We start from the raw sequence: 6,755 nt of genomic DNA on the forward strand, positions 1-6,755 counted from the left end.
GACTATCAGGAGACATACGTAAATTTCCATTTTATGAAGAAAGGAACCAAATTATTAGTTTTGCTTTTTAAAGAAATTACCAGTTTACATAATTAATCAGGGTGCATTTTAAGTTCTAACTTTTGTTTATCGTATAATGCATCATTTGAAATTTCCTTTTGTTTTTAATGATGCATGAGTGGAAGTAATGCTAGTTGGCAGTATTTGGTTATAAGAAATCAATAAAGTAATTGTGTTTTATACCCTTGTTGAATGTGGTTGGTAGTTAAAAAGCAAGTTTTGTATGCCTTCTCTGTGTGTTGTAAACTTTGAATATGAATTTAAACAGATACAGTTACATGATGAATTTGGTGCATTAACTATTTTTCTTCAGTTGCTTTGTTGTCAGTTTTCCCTGACAGCTATGGAGAGAGCACAGAAATTCCTGACATTAAATGTGTTCCTGAACTTCGTGATTCAGCATGTGTGGAAAATGCGCAGGGCTGCTCTAGGCTAGGGAGGGGCGCCGGTTCCTGGGGCACCAGCCATCCCAATTCCAGCAGAGCCTGGTGGTTGGGGCAGCCCTGCTCCGGCATTCTGCTCTCTGCACTCTGAGAACATTCCAGAATTGGAAAGGGGAAGAGGAGGATATAAGGAAAACAAGCCATTGGGCCTGTTTAAAGCCTGGACTCAGATTACTGTGTGGAATGATGGGAGAGACAGAAATATGGACAGACACCATACTGCCTCCTGAGAGGGAATCAAAGATTGTTGGTAGGGTTCAGGGAATAGGTTTGTGCTAACATGCTTGGGGTGAAGCTAGCATAAGTAGGATCAGATGAAGTGAGCCATTCAAAAGTCCTTTTTTTATGCCTCCTCTTGCTACCGATGAAACCAAAAATAAACTAGTTCTAAAAATAAAAGGTTCAATTCTGTTAAAGGTCAAATGTTACTTAATTTGTCCATTTCAGTGTTGTATTATCCCAGACTCTAAGGCCATTTTGCTTGCCTAATTTTTCTGATAAAACTTGAGATTTAACTTTGTGCCAAAAATAAATTATTTTATTAGCCTAAGTCATTTCTCTTTAACGAATGAGATTTGTTGTGTTTGACATAAACATTTTCTGATTCCATCCTTCTACCACTATGCCTCCTCTGCCCTTCCCTCCCATTGTCAGTTCCTATTGAGTTGGTTCTGACTCCTAATGACCGTGTATGTACAACAAAATGAACCAGTGCCTGGTCCTGCCCCATCCTCCTAATTATTGCTGTGCTTGAGCCCACTGCTGCAGCCATTGTGTCAGTCCATCCTGTTGAGGGGGTGTCCTCTTTTTTGCTCACCCTCTAATCTTCCATGCATAATACCCTTCTCCAGGCTTGGTCCCTCCTGATAACATGTCCGAAGTACATGAGAGAAAATGTCACTATCCCGTTTTTCTGACTGTACTACTTCCAAGACAGATCTGTTCGTTCTTTTGGTAGTCTATGGTGTATTTAATATTTTTTGCCAACGCCATAACTCAAAGGCATGAATTCTTTGGTCTTCCTTATTCATTGTCCAGCTTTTTCTCATGCATATATGACAGGTGAAAATACCATAGCTTAGGTCAGGTGCTCCTTAGTTCTCAAAGTGACATCTTTGCTTTTTAATGCTTTTAAGAGGTCTTTCGCAGATTTGCATAATGCAATTTTTTTTCCCCCTTGACTGCTCCTTCCATGGTATTGATTGTAGAGCCAAGTTAAAATGAAGTCATCGACAACTTTCAGTCTTCTGTTTATCTTGATGTTGCTTACTGGTTTAGTTGTGAGGATTCTTGTTTTCTTTATGTTGAGGTGTAATCACTACTGAAGGCTGTAGTCTTTAATCTTCATCACTAAGTGCTTCAAGTCCTCTTCACTTTGAGCAAGCAAAGTTATGTCTTCTGTATCACAGGTGGTTAATGAGTCTTCCTCCAAACCTGATGCCTTGTTCATACAGTCCACCTTTTCAGATTATTTGCTCAGCATACAGATGGAACAAGTATAATGAAAGGATATAATCCTGATGCACACCTTTCCTGGTTTTAAACTGTGCAGTATCTCCTTAACTCTGTGTGAATGACTGCCTCCATTACATATAGCAATCTGGTAAGTATTTTAAGTTTTGTGTGATTAGAATGCATGTGCATTTTGACCAGATACATGCAGTACTTTGCAACATCCAGGACATGGTTTTTCAGAGAGTATGTACTAGAAAAACCACCACTTTTTTAGGCAATTGTAGGACTTAGCCTCTAAGCACCTGGCCCATTTTCTTGCTGAAATTGTCAGGTGTTTGTGTTTTTGTCTAGCATGAGGCACTGGAAAGCATTTAAGAATAAGTTTGCTTCCCCTAAATAACGCACTACACATGTGCACAAAGTTGAACAGGCTCTTGCTCTTCCTTACTCAGTGGCAGCCCTTGTTGAAATCAAACAGTTTTTAGGTGCTGTTGAGTCACAGTGATCCCATGGGACACTGGAACAGCCCCATAGGGTCTTCTTGGCTGTGATGAGATCTTCACAGAAGCAGATTGCCAGGCCCTTTGCCTGCAGAGGTGCTGGGTAGGTTCACATGCTAACCTTTCAGCGGTTAACCATTGAGCCAGTAAGACTCCTTTCCAGATCATTAGCAGAATGTTAAAAAGCCCAGAAAAGCCGCCTCCTGAGTTCTCATTTTCACCTTTTTAGAGAATAAGAAGACATCCTTTTTAGAAAGTAGGTATGTAGTAACACTTTTAGCTATACTGCTGTGGTAACCACAGATAATCCAAACTACATGAAACCATACTTAAGATAGGAATATGTTTTCAAAATCAGTTCCTTCAAAGCCATCATCTATCATTGTTTTACCAAGGTTATTGAAATAATGGAATTATTTTTTCTCTAGGTAAGTCGGTTTGAAATGTTAAATACTTTTAATACTTCATTTAAATGTATTTTTGGATAAAATAACAAGCAATTATATATAACAAATTGAGGTCCAGAAGATTATGAAGTCAAATTGGGAGCAGAGGCAAGAGCATAGAAACTTGGTCTCACTAGCAGTCCCGTGCTGTCTTTATTGGGCCACGCTGGGACTGAGTTGGCTAGTTTTCCCACTGTGGCCAAGGGTCCTGGTCATCAAACTTCACTTTAGGTATACATTTTCCACTGTACATCATTTACTCTCATCTCAAGGAGTTGGAGACCCTTTAATGAAAGCTGAATTTCTTTTTATACTCAACGTGCCTATTTTCTATAGTACCCTTTTTCATTTGTGGGGAGCTGTGGTTAAAGTTTTGTAGATGATGATGAGAAATAAATAGTGTGAGGCACAGCCTGCCATAGGAGGCTTATAACCTATTTGAAGAGTCAGGATGTGAGCTGTAATAACTACCGTTTATTGAATCATTCTGAACCAGTAGGTTATATATAAGGAGCTCTGGTGGCAGTGGATAAGGCATTTGGCTGCTAACAAGAAGGTCAGTGATTCAAACCCACTAGCTGCTCCATGGAAGGAAGATGGGGCCGTGTTCTTCTGAAAAGACTTGAAAGACTCAAAAACCAGTGGGGGTTGCTTTGAGTTGGAATCAACTCAAATGGTAGTGAGTTTGAGGTTATATATAAAAATCGTTATACTTTGTCATAATCCCAGTATAGTCTTACCACAGACCTGCTGGAGCAGGCAGAGTGACTTCCAAAAGGAAGAAAGTCTCCAGATTGTGACCCAGTGGAATCATCCTTTTAAGGGCCACTGCTGACCAGCACGTCTGGTGGATGGTGAGAAACTCTTCTGGCTCTTTTTGGGAAATTAGCCTGGAAGGGTACTTGGTTTCAAGGCTGGGCTTCTGCTGATGACTGACCTGGATGGATCCGGTCGGATGAGCTCTACCTGACTTTGCTAGATTAGAACAGGTGTGGAAACCCAACTGGAAATGAAAGTGGATTTAAGATCTGGGTGAAGTTGTCGAAGGGCAGGGACTACTCAGCCCTGTACACTTGTTTCCCATTGGCAGATCTTGATGTCTGGGTTTAAACTCAACAAAGTTAACTGACAGTTGACCAATACCCTACCTCTCCCTGGATGTTAAGTTGAATGCTTTCAGCAAGAATAGTTTTAACTTGGGTGAGAGGTTTGCTGATCTGGAGAATTAGGCAACCGAAACAGGCCTGAAGCAATGTGCCCAATTTCTTGGGAAAAGAGCCCATTGGATATTTGCCCAAGGACCTGGGAAGGGGCTGTGCTGGACTGTGAAAAGTTAACAAAAAATCTTTAGCTAGTCATTAACTCATAGTAGATTTTAGAAGTGTATAGAGAAATAGCTCAGCTTGAATTAAAAAAAAAAAAAACCAACTCACTGCTGTCAAGTCGATTCGACTCAGCGACCCTCCTTGGGTTTCCGAGGATACCGCCTCTACTTCAGTGGAGCAACTGGTGGGTTTGAACCATTGACCTTCTTGTTAGCAGCCAAATGCCTTATCCACTGCCACCAGAGCTCCTTTTATACAACCTACTGGTCCAGAATAATTCAATAAACAGTAGTTACTATTAACAGCCCACGGAAGTAGATTGCCCAATCTTCTTTCTGAGGAGTGGCTGCTGGGTTTGAATTGCCAGCCTTCTGGTTAGCAGTCAAATGCTTTATGCGCTATGCTACTAGAGCACCCGTTTAAATTAGTACTAAAATGTAGGTGCCAAATATTTGAGGAACACCATTATGTTGTCACCAAAACTGTAAATATAAACCAGTGCACTTAAGGAGGCCTGATGGTACCATGGTTAAGGCATTTGGCTGCTAACCAAAACCTTGGTGGTTCAGCCCACCAGCTGCTCCATGGAAGAGAAAGATGAAGCAGTCTGCTTCTGTAAAGATTGACAGCCTTGGAAACCCAATGGGGGTAGTTATGAGTCAAAATCAATTATGGCACTGAGTTTGCTTTTGGTTTGGAGCGTACGTCTAGCTCTCATGGAAGGAGCCGCAGAAATTAGGGTAGGGGAATGGCTTTCTAGGTGGAGAACATGAACACAAAGGCATGGAGTCAAATGGGGAGAAGGGAACCGAGTAAGCTTGAGCAGAAATCAGATCATGGCAGACACTTAGTTGTTTTTTAGTAAGAAAAAAAAGGTTAGAGTCCAATTAAGAGGAAAATAGGGGGAGCTTAAGTGGCTTGTCCTTTCATTTCCTAAAAATGAGGGGGCAAAAGTCATCAGGCCCTGGTCTTAAGAATGGAAAATGTTTAGAATAGGCCCTGAGGTTAGGATTTTTAGTCTAGTAGCCAAAAAGGTGAAGCTGGGCTGACTTTTTGTGAAGCTGGCTTCCTTGTTGTGGGCACTAAGTTAGAAAAAAAGAGGGTGGGGTGATCCAGGTATGACAAGGATAAAAGGGTAAAGGAATTAAGGATACAAATGAGATTATCTTTCAAGTCCCCACAGTCCGGGAAGACAAAGACAACTACAACTGGATTGACAGGTTAGGTAATTAAGGAGGAGAGTACGATTAAGGGATTAAAGCCTCAGAAAGGGGGCCCAAAGGTAAAGGAGAGTTTGTACCAGGAGATAGGAGAAAGCTGGTTGCCATCTAAGAAAAGGGTTCTTGATTTGAGGAACAGACCACCTTAAGACCTATCTTCCCTTGAAGACAAAAGTTGCTGCTAAGGGGGTCCAAGAAGTTTCAGGGCTTCTGTTGCCACGCACCAATCTTTTGTTGGCTTTAGATAATTTATTTTTATGAGGAAATGGCTTTTCATTAAGAGATGTAAACCACTACCCCAAAGTGGGGTATATGTATCAGGTTTTTTTCCTAAACTCCTGTTTGTTGCTAGGTGCTGTCAAGTCGATTCTAACTCAGCAACTTTATGTACAAAAGAATGAAAACACTGCCTGGTCCTGCACCATTTTCACAATCACTGTTATGTTTGAGCCTATTTTTGCAGCTACTGGGTCAATCCATCTCCTCCAACATCTTCATCTTTTTTTGCTGACCATCTATATTTTCAAGCATGATGTCCCTCTCCAGGGACAGGTCCATCCTGGTGACGTCCAAAGTATGCAAAACAAAGTCTCATCCTCGGTTCTAAAGAGCATTCTGACTACTTCTTCCAAGACAAATTTGTTGGTTCTTCTAGCAGTCCATGATATATTCAATGTCCTTCACCAACACCATAATTCAAATGCATCAATCCTTCTTTGGTCTTCCTTATTTATTATTCAGCTTTTACATGCATATGAGGCTATTGAAAATACCATGGCTTGGGTCAGGTGTACTTTGGTCTTCTAAGTGACACCTTTGTTTGTTTTAACACTTTAAAGAGATATTTTGCAGCGTATTTACCTAATGCAGTATGCTGATCTTTTTTTCAAAATTACATTTTATTTTGTTTTTGGTAAAAATATATACAGCATCATTTGATTTCTTGACTGCTGCTTCCATGGGCGTTGATTGTGGATTCCCTCTTTTCTGTTTATCATGGGTTGCTTATTGGTTCACTTGTGAGAATTTGTTTTCTGTATACTGTTTTAGTATGGTGTAATCCGTACTAAAGGCTGTAGTCTTAACTCAGGTTGTTGTTGTTAAGTGCCGTCGAGTCGTTTCCGACTCATAGTGACCCCATGCACAGCAGAACGAGACACCACCCGATCCCGTGTCAGCCCCACAATCCCCGCTACACTTGAGCCCATCATCGCAGCCACCGTATCAATTCATCTCCTTGAAGGCCTCCCCCTCTTTCGTCGACCCTCCACCCTACCAAGCATGACATCCTTCTCCAGGGAATGGT

This window comes from Orycteropus afer, unplaced genomic scaffold (assembly GCF_000298275.1).
Source record: "Orycteropus afer afer isolate SDZICR_OR568_19922 unplaced genomic scaffold, OryAfe1.0 scaffold00016, whole genome shotgun sequence".
NCBI classification, from domain to species: domain Eukaryota; kingdom Metazoa; phylum Chordata; class Mammalia; order Tubulidentata; family Orycteropodidae; genus Orycteropus; species Orycteropus afer.